Source organism: Cydia splendana, chromosome 16 (assembly GCF_910591565.1).
Source record: "Cydia splendana chromosome 16, ilCydSple1.2, whole genome shotgun sequence".
NCBI lineage: Eukaryota > Metazoa > Arthropoda > Insecta > Lepidoptera > Tortricidae > Cydia > Cydia splendana.
Genome location: NC_085975.1, coordinates 18,119,748 through 18,134,408, shown reverse-complemented (window position 1 = coordinate 18,134,408; position 14,661 = coordinate 18,119,748). Strand labels below are relative to the sequence as shown.

General features: G+C 35.8%; 1 long non-coding RNA gene across 1 annotated transcript; it reads left to right on the top strand.

Annotated features, from left to right (window-relative positions):
- The first annotated feature begins 9,792 nt into the window (after positions 1–9,792).
- On the top strand, positions 9,793–14,183 carry LOC134798403 (uncharacterized). The gene is made up of 2 exons (XR_010145179.1): positions 9,793–10,857; positions 11,286–14,183. It is a non-coding gene; the product is annotated as an uncharacterized LOC134798403 (long non-coding RNA).
- Positions 14,184–14,661: the final 478 nt, after the last annotated feature.

Here is a 14,661-nt window from a genome sequence, read left to right as displayed (position 1 = left end):
TTTTCCTATTTTACACAACTTTTTGTTGGCGACTTTTTTGTAACTTTACGGGATCAAATTTTTCTTCCATGAATGTGTTCAGGTATTCGTAGATATAATTTATATTTACAGGTGTAATAGTCATCTGATGCTTTAGATTGGGTTTAATTAGCAATAAATGATGATTTCTGATGCATTACATGTTTTATTTTTATTAAAACCCACATTTTTCTTCTAAATAGTATGTCGAGGGATTGGCATTGTATCAAATATGATACATATGATTTTCCGAAACTGGAAAATATTGGATTTTTTCTTTATTTTTGAATAGTCTAGTATGCTCAATAGGTGACCAAATCTAAAAAAAAAATACATATTTAAGATATTTGATCCCTGCCAAGATAAAGGTTAACGATCTGTCTGGCCTAGTGGGTAGTGAGTAGTGACGCTGCCTATGAAGCCGTATGTCCTGGGTTCGAATCCCGGTAAGGGCATTTATTTGTATAATAAGCACAGATATTTGTTCCTGAGTCATGTATGTTTTCTATGTATTTAAGTATTTGTATATTATATGTATCGTTGTCTGAGTAGGTACCCACAAAACAAGCCTTCTTGAGCTTACCGTGGGACTTAGTCAATTTGTGTAAGAATGTCCCTATAATATTTATTTATTAAAAATTTACTTCATGTTAAAAATTTGCATTTTCGTACAAAAGGCAATAACACAATTTATTTCATAGTATTTTAAAATTCAAAAACACTATACTCCTATTTGCTCTAAAAACAAATATTTACAGGCATATAACGCGCTTAATAATTTTCCGAATGAATATACAACGTATGTACCTACTTAATAGTTAGTTAATGTTTTAAATTTGACGTAAGTCGCAGGTATCAATAAAGCCTAAGATACAATTGTAAGTTTAACTTAGGTAAGTAGGGACAAAGGTATTTGGTAGAATGCGATAACAATATTTATATCTCATTCTGTAGTATAGCTGTGTCCCTATTTACGTAAGTAAAACTTACAAGTGTATCATAAGCCTAAGGATCGGTCTTTCGCGGTGCACCACTAACCGACTCCAGTTTCATTTCAAACCGTGCATGCTGTTCCTGTCGCCCCTATTAGAAATAAGTCTGGTTAGAATAGGAGGGCAAATGACGGCACCACAGAATAACTAATAGTACTACCGTACAGAAAATTCACTCGTTCACAAAAGTCAATTTAGGTATAAAATTATACCTATACTCGCCGCCTGCAAGCAAAATTGAAACTTATATACCTACGTAACCGCGCACGAACCGTGAATCTGCCTTGCGCCGCTTGCGCGTCGCAGTTTTATGACCGAGCTGTGAGCGTCGGCACAGGGTTGAAACTTGACAAGTTTTTGTACCTATACCTACCGATTTATTATTTTTAAGATTAATATGTACGAATACTACGAATTACAAACGTTGATTCTGTAAACATATCTTTTTTTATCCGGAGAGAGTATGTCTGATTCTTACGGAAGTAGGTAGGTAGGTATGCCACAGCCGTATTCCTTTATTTAAAAATATGTTGGTCAGTTCCTAATATTGTTTTGGGCAACCAATAATCATTTTAAATTGGTCTAAAGCGCTTTAGTTTTATGCAAACAAAACGAATTAGTTATCGAATCGAATTTGATTAAGTACTTAGTATTTATGTTATGTTTTAAAGTTTAAATTCACCTTTCAATATCGTCCGGAATTTAATATAATGTTATTTCTACTTCCTTCTTCTACAGACATCCGTAAACAGTACAATAACAACAATATCTTTTATACGGATTAGATCGAGATATAGGTTTCGAAGCCATTGTGTATTTTCAATTTTGCGCGAGCGCCACATCGTGCGAGCCGAGCGGCAGCCCACTGCCATACGGCGCCCGCGCGGCGCGCCGGCCAAATGTACCTGAGCCTCTACCATCAGTTGGCAGAGTATTTTTCACTTACTTTCAGTGAGTAAACGTGCCGTATGTCAAGTTTTACGTTTCTTTACGGTCTTATGTGCCTAACTTCACTCCACTCCAAACGATACTGTCCCTTTCTAAGTATACTAAAAAAAAGAGCAAGAATTATTATTTAATTAGTACGAGTAAACGGTAAATTACCTATCGAAATCTGAACTTAGCAAAATGGAGGGTAGAGGTAAGGAGAATCCTTTATGACTTTATGGGAAAACTCCTTTATGGGAGAATATTTGCAAAAGCTGGGCACGCTGTCAGCTATTATAATTGTTCTAAAGCTCTCCAGAGTAGCGAAAAAAAGAAAACCCATAAACCTAGTTTTTCATTGTGTCAATACCGTACTAAAATCATGGAGAATGGAAAATATTTAGAAGTGGAAAAACGTTTTCTCTTTTTGTATGGACGATTACGTAGTATACTTCCCTCTTAAGGTTTTTGACGGACACTTTTTCAATAAATTAATTACATGGAGATTGTATTCCTTACCTCTACCCTCCACTTAGAGCATTGAGAAAGGAGAAGTCATCGCTGTCATTTTCTTTACGAAACAGTCTTCCGATTTTTGCGGGGGAGGGGACGTCAAATTGTGCATGTTTTTCGGCATGTTTTTGTTAAGGTCAACAAAAAAAATAAAGAGTATAGACTATGTATTTGATTTATTCGGTTCTCAATATAAAACAAATGTACCTAGGTGTTCTTTTTTCTTGTGTGAGACGCCATTACTATGTAGTTTTGCTTGAGATTAATCAACATTATTTGGTGTTAAAACAAGCTTTTCTTTCCTGCTTGGAAACCTAATCCTAACAGTAAGCACTCAATGGCCAGGGCCACTCCAGTTATTAAATGCTCTAAGACCTATTTTGTCACTTTGTTACGGACTCAACCTTCATTCTACAATTTTTAAAGATTTGACGTTGCCATAGTTACGAAAATAATAAACACATCAATGTTAGGTAAACAATGTATAAAATAAAATGTATATTGTAAGTATTCAAGAAAAAAATTGCAAAATATGATAATTACGTATACATCATTAATAATCGAGTTAAAATTATAACTTTGCGTGTTAAAAAATAGGAAGCAAAGTATACGGCGCGATTATACAGGCTACTTTTGGCTACATATTACGTATGATGAATATAGTACACACATGAGAAGAAATCTTAAAATATTAAAATAGGTATGTATTATATTATGGTCCGCTTCCGTCCGTATCATGACAGCGGCCGTCTCCTACTGCTAAGTAACATTATCTAATAGAGTGTGCGGAAAGAGAAGAGTCGTGAAATGTAGGGGAGCCCATACAAACATTATGCCTACGACTCTTCTCTTTCCGCACAGACCCTACGTATGACTTTAATAGCGATCTTAATTTTATAGTAAATGATCTCGAGTATACTTTCAGTGCGCCCCATTTCCAATACAAAATGAACCCACGCAGCGGGTTTTATGGCAGTACATGTGTTTAAACCTTATTTAAATTTTCAGATTCTGAACCACCAGCAAAAGTTTTTGAAGAAACTTTTATATTTCCGGTTACCAAATTGACATGAAAAACGATTACTTACCTACCAAACACAAGAACTTGAACATCGGAAAATATACTACACTTAGTAAAGAAAAATAAATAAACTCACAGAACATTTGTATATATGTTTTATTTTATTTAAGATAATAATACTTGATAAAATACGTAGGAATTCTTGTGTACATATTATAATAGGTCTTGCGGTATGTTCTTACTATGTGTTATGTGCACCCAGCAACAAGAACAGCAACATGTCTATGTACCGCTCCTTGTATTGAGCCATAATTATTATTATGTAACTTCTACATGCATACGAACGACGGACGATCTTCTTGCTTGCATGTATTAGCTCTGGATGCCATCCGGGTTTTCATGGATATGATGTTTTCAGTCAATAGGTTCTTGCCTAAAAGCGAAAACTGCTCGTAAGCAAAGTGATCTTCGCAAATGTACATAACTAAACAGTAGAAATAGTATAGGTGAAGTCAAGTATAACTCAATACCTTTGTACTAAATCAGCCTTTTTTCGATCTATTAATTGATTTATGCCTTAAAGTTTTGCTTGAAGTTCACGTACTGCTATAAATTAATACATATTACGTTGAAAATTGCATGGAAAGTCGTGAAAAATCTGTGTATTTGTTGTGTTTACAAGTTGACAGAAATGTCACGTCGGAAACGCACGTATTTTTCGATGACATTTGTCACGTTTATTCGCGTAAAGTATTTACGTAGAATAATATTGGCTCAGTTTTCATTATATAATTAGAAAGAGAGCGTTTTAGGTGTGAAGTTAGACACGTATGGAAAACTCACGTGAAAACGTTTGTAACTCATGGTACCAATTGTAATTTTTAGTTCTTTAGGTAACCGGTAGAGGCACTGTACAATTACTCCATACATTTTCCTTAACTTTCTCACTATCGACTGTCATTCACGGAACTCATGGTAGAGCTTCTAAACTGCGTAGTGACACCCCCCTGACGGCACGCATGACTGGCGTTCTCGCCTATGTATGTACCTAGTTGTATAGTAGTTTACTTACGCACACAGACGCACCTTATAAATTTGAGTGTGCAGTTTTGGTCGCTTAGGCCAAGAAAGGTACGCTCGGCTAGTATGGCGGAATGGAAATAATTAGTAATAGCTGAAATTTTCGGTGTATGGGACAGATAATAAATCTAGTGATTACGTCGACACATAATCCAAATAAATATATTACATTTAGGTATTTAAAAAAAAATGAAAAAATATAAAAAATCACAGAAAGTTTGTAAAAAATATTAATATTTTTTTTTAAATTTATACTCATAGAGAAATATTTGCTTTATGACATTAAGCATGAATCACACAAAAAATAATTCTGTATCCTACATTTAAAGTAAGTAACCTACGGTTATTATTAAATTCAGTATATTTCCGTCCTCAAAAATGGTAATAGGCTACTTTTTCTCTCATTATTTCCAAATTACAATAAGTACAAGCGTTGCAATTTAATCGTACACTAAATAATACCGTATGGTAGGTTTTATGGGGTTATGCATTAATTGCCTGGTTAAAAATGGTAATAGATCAATATCATATGGGATTTTCATTATGAGTTCTCTTTCGTCGAATACTGTAAAAATCGGCTTGAAATATGATTCGTAACACAAAAAACCATCAAAAACGTTATCGTTGCTTTAAAGTTGCCGCGCACGAGCCAGCGAGCTAACGCGATTGGTCGTTGCATGGAGCGGGGCGACGGAACGATGAAACTTCCATCGCCCCGAGCGCGAATATTTAAAAAAGTATTTAGTATATTTACTATTTACTCGGTCAAAACATATGTACCAGTGAACGTAAAAAATATGGGAGACTAGATTCGAACTAATTATCAGCTTTAATCTGGGCAAGAGTGCTGTAAATAAGAAAGTAAATTTTACGTAATTGCAGGCTTTCCGTCTTTGCGTGCGCGTTAAATTTAATACAATAATAGGCCAATTATATAGGGCTATTATACTGACACACACCCAATTTGAAAGCAGAAAAAGACGCGAAATTAAAATTTTCTTAGGGAAATCAAATCTTCGCGCCTATAAGTTTAAACCATTTAAGGTTTCGATAGCGGTCATTTAAGTACCACCCCTCACCACTAAAATGTAATTATCAAAAACGACAGTTGCTAATGTTCCCCAAAGTAAGCATTTCTAATTATTGCTGCAATACAGTGGTACCGGGCACCTTGCGACGCAAGGCCGAGCAGGAATCGCAAACCTTAAAATATTTGCACTAATTAATTGAGTTAGGATTTTGTTAGTACTCTTTAATTGAATAGCAAAAAATATAAGTTATGTATTAGAAATACCGTTTTTATTCGATTTTTAATTAAGTAATTATTGTTAAACTTTTTTTTACCGTGTGGTGTCGGTTAAAATTTCACTAGTAACATCATTTGGCGACTAGGGCAATAAAAGTCGACACCATAACCAACAAATTAACAAACAACAATAACCAACAAATTAACAAACAACAAAAATTTGCAGTAATATTCCAAAACTCGACTGAACGCAAGCGCACCGAACCGTGTCGCTCCCCTGACGCGACTCAGTGTCATAAAACGTAAGGCCGTGGTATTAACGACAGCGAATAGCTGAGCGGCGAGCGGTGACTGCAGGCGGCAATAAGGTGTTCAGTGAATGTTTTTATAATTTGAAATGACTTCGTTTCCATGTAGAAATAACCAAACAGACTTTAGAAGCATTTAATATTTTATTTGTGGCCGTATAAATTATGTTTTATTGGTAAATTAACTACAATTATTCATATTTGTGGATAAAACAATATACATACTATAATTAATACTAAATTAACATTAAATAAATACATTATTTATGACATAAAAATACATTGCGCGTATTTAACTACTTAGCACTGTTTAATTACGATACTTGCAAGCAAGTAGTAAAGTATATGGCTCCATCCTATCCTGTACCACGATATACAAGCGATAACATTTTTGCGACAGTTTTGTATAGATAATGGACTTGTCGCTAGAAAATTACGATATCGAGATAAAAGTCAGGTCTCTAGTCAAGCTGAATGTGTTTCACTATAGAATAGTAATCGAGTTGGTTCAGATTTAACGTTTAATGCATATAAATAACATAATTAGTAAATAACATAATTTTGGACTAAGTACATTATACATACCTACATGACATCAGGCTATGGTTTGGCGCACCGTGACCCTGAACGGCGCGGTAATGTGTTACGGCTGTCAAGTGAAGTCCAGACGGGATGATCAAATCGACCGATTTGATCAGAAATGAAATTGGGGTCAATCTCCAAATTAAACAACTGTACCGATATTTGGAACCTCAGAATAATATACCCGGCCGGATACCAGATAGTAACTTTGCTTGAATTCAGAGTAAACAAATTGGATTTAAGAAACAGTCACGGTCATATTGTACATTACTCGTTTATTATTTCAAAACAATTTAAACATCCACTCACTTGCACGCGTAGGTACCGACTCAGTTCGAACATAGAAATGAGTCCGCGCCAACGTTCACCACGAAACAGGTTAAAACCTGCACAATGCGCACCTAAAAACCGAAATGTAGGTATTGTTAAATTTAGTTTGTAGTTAATTAGTTTTTTGGTGTAAGTGTATGAACTTAGGTCTGAAATAAATGATTTTTTTTTATTGTTCCGCCGGACGAAGATTCGGCGGTCGGATACCGAATATCCGGTATCCGACCAAACAACTATCCATTGCATTTCTAATTGAGAGTGGCAACACTGTCGTAGGTCGTATTGCCCTTTTCTAGCATATACGTCCCTCGCTCCTACACTCCCACGACACAGGCAGGTTGCTTTGTCAGTTATACAAGGCAAATTTTCAAGTCATTGGCTTGCTCTTTTTCCATCTGGAAGGTCGTGAAGCTAAACTGCTGGTGAGTTTTTGAATTTGTACCTCAGTTTAGATGACTATATTGAAATAGTTATTTATTTTACAAGGGGGCAAAGTTGTTGTTTAACCGCTCGTGCTAATATTGATACTTGAGCAAGTAAAACATTCGAAACATGGAATCTTGAGCGTTGCGAGGGTTTCAAAGCACGAGGGTTAAACAAAATTTGCCCCAAGTGAAACACAAAATGTTTCACCACACCAACCCAAAGCAAATATTAAATGTAAAAATATCATACAAAATCAAACACAAATGAATTTTATTAAATATTTATGATTTAAAAGTCAATTCTACCAGCAAACATAAGAAAACAACTCAAAATTTGCATTTGTTTCCTTTGCCTCATTTGTGAATAAAATGAAACTTTGCTCTCAGTTTTTGAAGTGCAAAGTAAGCCTTTCCGAGCTGGTGCGAAATAAATAATTAAATTTTTCACGCCACTGTTCGGAAATGTGGCAATAGATGGTCTAAAACCAAGCTGGAAAGTAGGCAATAGCTGTAGCACCTGAACCACCACTACTACAATGTTTCATTATTATCATCATCTGTCATTGGTGACAGTTCGCTACAGCAATGAGTATAATTTAAAACATAAAAATCAATAAAAGGTCTTTTTTGGCGCAACTTTTTCCTTCAAAAATAAATTTAGGTTATTTATAGGACCAATTTCTTGTTTAAAAAAAAACGAAATGTCAAACTATTCATTCATTCAGTCAGTTCATTCGATTCACGCTTAAGGCGTTTTTTACTTTTGTAGCTGTTTGTGGTTTTTTAGCAAAAACGCTTCTAAGTTTAGAGTCGGTTTGAAGCAAACAACATAAAAACGCCTCTTAAATGTGATAAAAAAGAAAAAAGGCGGGATCGGAAAATTATCACTGAATTGGATAGTACTATAAAATATAAGAAACACGTATCTACGCTCGCTATAAAAATGAGTTCTTCTAGTGAAGAAAATGATATTCTTACGCTGACGCCTACCGAAATTCAAGAGACAGCACAGGCAGTGGCTAGTAATTTGCTACCAGAGAAATCGCGTGCTAGTACTTATAGTTATGCAAATGTTTCCTTATTTCCTCGCAGTAGTCGTGAAAAGCACTATGTAATGCCTCGGCCGGAAACGCTAAAGATGGAGTCGTATTATTCGAGGGCCTCCACCAACGTGTCGGCCCTCAAACTCACTCGTCCATCTTTTAGCGGTTTTCCGTCCTCTCCTACAATGTACTACAGTTGTCCGTTTAATTATTTAGCAAATAAAAACGATCCGGAATAGTGATGTGAAAGTGCAAGTGGATATTAGAAAGAGAGATGCCTAAGAGTAGCATACCATAATGAATACATGTGTCTTAGCTATATATTGTATTGTTATAAATAATGTTAAAAATGCTTTATGTTGTTAATGTGTTCCAAATTGTGCCGCTTTGGCATTAGCTGTAAGGTGCAATTTGTTATTTGAAATAAATAAATAAATACAATAAATGTTAATTTTACAAAATGTACCTATCAAATTGTATACTTTACTAAATATCTCTCTCCTCACAGGTGTTACAATAAAGGGTGTACGTACTACATAATTAATTAAACACTCATAATATAATTATATTACATAGGGGCTGTCCATAAATTACGTCATCGATTTTTGACAATTTTGGACCCCCCCCCCCCTAAAATCATCCAAAAATCATGCTTCGAATGACCCCGTTTCCTCCTACGTCGTGCTACCGTCATCCGATGTCCAGACCCCCCCCCCCCTAATTTGAAATGACGTAATTTATGAATAGCCCCATACACATAATAAGTATATCATAGGATATGTATAATCACATTGGTTTGGCGTCTTCCTACCACCAGGCGATAACAAACATGTTTCAATATTATTCTTAGGTTCCGAATATCGGTACAGCTGTTTAATGACAGCATTTACACAAAAATAAAACGCTAATTAAATAACTTATCATATTCGGAACTACAGATGCAACGGATAGTTGTTTGGCCGCATACAGGATACCGGATGTACGGCCTGACCATAGGCCGAATATTCGGTATTCAGCCGCCGAATATTCGGCCCGCGGAAATATTCAGGTTTTTCAGGTGCGCATTGTGGAAGTTTTGGCCTGTTTCGTAATGAACTTTCGCGCGGTATATAGGTCTATCACTAGGTACGAAATTAGTGCACGAGCTAGTGAATGGAACGTTTAAATTGTTTTAAAATAATAATCGAGTACGATTATATTCCGATATCAAGCATAGTTATTTAGTACCCTTATTTTAGTATAAATAAGGGCGAGATAGGATACCGGATAGTAACCGAATATCCGGTGTATCTCTATTCGGAACTGTTACGTTATGGTAATAGTCTATGGTTTTAGTTTATGGTTGAATTTGGATTTGGAACTGGTTCAATAAAAGATGGCTACCAATAATGTTGTCTTATAATTTACTAATCTATAAGTTAACAAATATGGTGTCACAAGTATAAAATAATAAATGTGAAATACCAAAATGGGTGAGTCAAGTAAAATTTCACCAGATGCGGCAAATTCGCCGGCATTACAATGTCCACAACACAAGCAGGGACATGCTTACTCATACATACGACCATTAGAATTCACGGATTCTATGGAAGAGAATTGGAAATTGTGGGTCCAAAAATTTAAAATATTTCTTCTTGCCGAGGACCTTGAAGCTGTTTCCGATGACCGTAAAACAGCTCTTCTGCTCCATAACATGGGTGATAAGGGTGTAGAAATATACAATTCGTTTAATTTGGAGCCAAAGCAAACCTTTGTAGAAGTCCTAAAGAAATTTAATGCATATTTCATTCCTAAAGTTAACATCACGATGCAACGCCACAAATTTTTTACAAGGGCACAAGGAGCTACAGAGTCCTTCGACGATTTCCTTACTGACCTTCAGAACAGAAGTATGACATGCAACTTCAGTGACAAGAGAGAGGAACTCGTGAGAGACGTTATCGTCATAGGTCTAGCTAATACTGCTATGAAGGAGAGGCTTCTGCGCACGGAGGATCTGACGCTGCAGAAGACCATCACCATGTGCAGAGCTGCGGAATTGTCTCAAAAGCAAGTTACGGAACTAACGAATGAGATAGGTGCGACCTCCGTGCTCAACGTCAGCACTTCGCCAGTACATAACGTCAACAATGTCAATACTTCAAAAACAAGAAGCGTCAAGACAAGAAAATGCTATCGCTGCGGCAATAACTGGGATCGCACGCATCAATGCCCAGCTATAGGTTGCAAGTGCCAGAAGTGTGGTATTCCTAATCATTTTGCGAAGGTTTGCAGAAACAAACAGGTTGCAGCCATAACAGAGAAGCAGGTTGAAGACGACAGCGAGGAGTCCTTCTTCGTTGGCTGTATCAACAGTGAGTGTGAATGCGAATGTGAGTGGATTGAGTCTATGATTATAAATAATAAGTCTATAAACGTCAAACTAGACACTGGTGCGCAGGTAAACTGCATGTCCTTAGCTACTTATAAGTCGCTGAACCTTGATGAGAGATTTATAGTTACTAAGCGCATTAAATTAGTGACACTTCATGATAAGTGCATACCTGTCAAAGGTGTGTGCACCATTAAATCTTATCTCAAGAATGGAAAGTTTGATAACATTGATTTTGTTATTGTGAGCACAGATTGTATGACAATTTTAGGCCTAAGATCTTGCATGAAACTTAAATTAGTCACTAGAAACATGGTTCATACTATAAATGTCTCGAATAACACTGACACAAATAGAATCATGTCAGAGTATACTAATTTGTTCAATGGTATAGGCTGTTTTAAAAAACCCTATAAAATTGTTTTACAGGAAAATGCAATCCCCAGAGCCGATCCACCTCGTCGGGTCCCTATAGCACTAAGACAGAGCCTTAAGGACGAGTTGGACAATATGGTGAGACAGCAAATAATCACCAAAAATGAGGATCCGATGGAGTGGGTCAACTCAACTGTTGTAATAAAAAAAAAGAACAATAAAATACGCGTATGTATTGACCCTCGGACCCCTCGGTACTTAAATAAATTCATTATCAGAAAACACAAGCAATTGCCAACGGTTGATGACATACTGGATAAGTTATCAGGCTCTAAGTATTTTTCTAAATTTGACTGTAGCAGTGGGTTTTGGACAGTACAGCTTGACTCAGAAAGTTCAAAATTATGCACGTTTTCTACTCCATTTGGTAACTACTCCTATAAACGATTGCCATTTGGGCTTTCCGTGTCAACAGAAGCGTTTCAGGAACGCATGGAAGAGACTTTTAGTGATATTGATAATGTACAATTTTATGTCGATGATTTAATAATTTATACCAGCACGGTGGAAGAACATAATAAAGTGTTACTAAATGTATTGAAAAGAGCTCAAGAATGTAATGTCAAATTCAATAGGGAGAAGTCCCAAGTTCTGTGTAGAGAAATTACATTTCTTGGCATGATTGTAAGTGACCAAGGGGTTAAACCTGATCCAATTAAAGTAATGGCCATTTCCGAATTAAAATGCATTCATGATAAGAAAGAACTTGAACGATTTTTAGGAATGACAAATTACTTGTCAAAGTTTATCAACAATTACTCGACTATTACAAGCCCGTTGCGCGAGCTTCTTAAAAAAGACATATTATTTAAATGGCTTCCTTCTCATGAAAATGCTTTTAATAAACTTAAGGAGGCATTAACGAACGCTCCCACGCTTAAATTATTTGACAGTAATAAAGATGTTGTCGTTTCGGTAGATTGCAGCTCGGAAGGAGTAGGCGCCTGTCTTTTACAAGACAGACAGCCTATTGCACACGCTTCTAAGGCACTAACTGAATGTCAGAAAGGTTATGCCCAGGTTGAACGCGAGATGTTTGCTATTGTATTTGGATGCATCAAATTCCATAAGTATATTTTAGGAAAACATACCCTAGTTGAAACCGATCATTCGGCATTAGAAATTTTATTTAAAAAACCCCTGTCTTTAGTACCTGCAAGACTACAAAGAATGATGCTTAAAATACAAGGGTATGACATTACTGTTAAGTATGTACCTGGAAAACAAATGTATATATCAGATTTTCTCAGTCGCTCTTTCCTAGTTGACAAGAATGATGAAACGAAGGAATTTGATGAAGAGTTCAACAAAGAAATTGTTTGTCATGTTGAGGTCATGATAGATTCGTTGCCTATTTCAAGTGACAAGCGACAACTCATTGCCATGAAAACGAATGAGGATGCCACATTGTCCTGTTTAAAAGACTATATACATAATGGTTGGCCAAATTCTAAGAATAACTTAAATGAATTAGTAAAACCTTTCTGGAATTTTCGCAACGAATTGTCCCTAGTCGACCAGATAATTTTAAGAAATAATCTTATTGTGATACCAGTAGCATTACAAAAAATGATGCTAGAAATTATTCATGAAGGTCACTTAGGATTAAATACATGTCTTCGGAGAGCTAAAAACGTTCTATTTTGGCCTGGATTGACAAGTCAAATTAAAGAACTCTGCAACAACTGTCAAACATGTGCCTTATTTAGGAAAAATAATACTAAAGAACCAATTCAATTTCATGACATACCTAGACTACCATGGCTAAAGTTAGGCACTGATCTTTTTGAATTTAATAAACAATACTATCTGGTTGTTGTAGATTATTACAGTAAATTTTTTGAAGTTGCTCGATTAAATGAATTGTCTTCAAGGACTATCATCAATAATATTAAGTCTATGATAGCTAGACATGGTTGTCCTTTAGAGATTGTAAGTGACAATGGTCCACAGTATTCTTGTAAAGAGTTTAAAGAATTTGCGGATGCATATGGTTTTAAGCATATTACTTCGTCTCCTGACTACCCAAAGTCGAACGGTTTAGCGGAATCTTCGGTCAAAATTGTCAAATCTATACTAAAAAAATGTAAAGAGGATAACACAGATCCTTATATAGCGTTATTAAATTTCAGAAATAGTCCGAAGGAAAATAGCCCTTCTCCAGCTAATCTTTTGTTCAATCGGAACCTTAATGACCGTTGTCCTGTGTCTGCAAATTATTTAAAGCCTAAAATATATACTAGAAATTATTTCTTAGATAAAGAGTTGCAACATAAGGTTGAAAACCACTACAATAAAACTGCTAGACCTCTAAGAGAATTAGAGATAGGTCAGGGTATCATGTTTAAGAAAAAGATGTCAGATGATCGCTGGCAAAAAGGAAGTGTTGTAAAGAAGGCTGACTTCCCTCGTTCCTATATTGTAAAGGATGAACAAGGTCGCCAATATAGGAGAAACAGACAACATTTGCGTAATATAAATGAATATGAGTCAACTAATTGTACTGAAAATGAGTCTGTTAATCCTAACTCTTATGTTATAAACTATGATAGTAACGATAGCGACTGTGAATCCTTTTATGAAGCAGAAGAAACTGATGTTCAGGAGCTCATTGATACAAGTGAAGCGAGTCAAAGCTCTACTGGAATCAATGATACTCCGGAACCAAATCTTGATTTGTATAAGACGAGGTCTGGCCGAATAGTCAAGGCTCCGTCGAGACTAATTGAATCTTAGTTATAGTTGTAGTTATAATACCTATATACTTACTTTACTCTTTGAGTTATAATTCTGTGAAGGAGAGGAATGTTACGTTATGGTAATAGTCTATGGTTTTAGTTTATGGTTGAATTTGGATTTGGAACTGGTTCAATAAAAGATGGCTACCAATAATGTTGTCTTATAATTTACTAATCTATAAGTTAACAAATAGGAACCTAATGTTTTAATCCTGCATGGTGCAAATATGTATAATTTTGAGACAATGACTTGAAAATTTGTCTTGTATAACTGACAAAGCAACCTGCCTGTGTGGTAGGAGTGTGAGGGAGAGAGGGAGGTATATGCTAGAAAAAGACAATACGACCTAGGGGCTGTCCATACATGACGTCATCTATTTTTGACGATTTTTGTCCCCCCCCCCCTAAAATCATCAAAAAATCATGCTTCGAATGACACCGTTTCCTCCTGCGTCATGCTACCATCATCCGATGTCCAGACCCCCCCTCCCCAAATTTGAAATGACTTAAATTTATGAATAGCCCCCTACGACAGTGTTGCCACTCTCAATATTATTTATTCTTAGGTTCCGAATATGGTAAGTTATTTAATTAGCGTTTTATTTTTGTGTAAAACGTTGTCATTTTAAAGC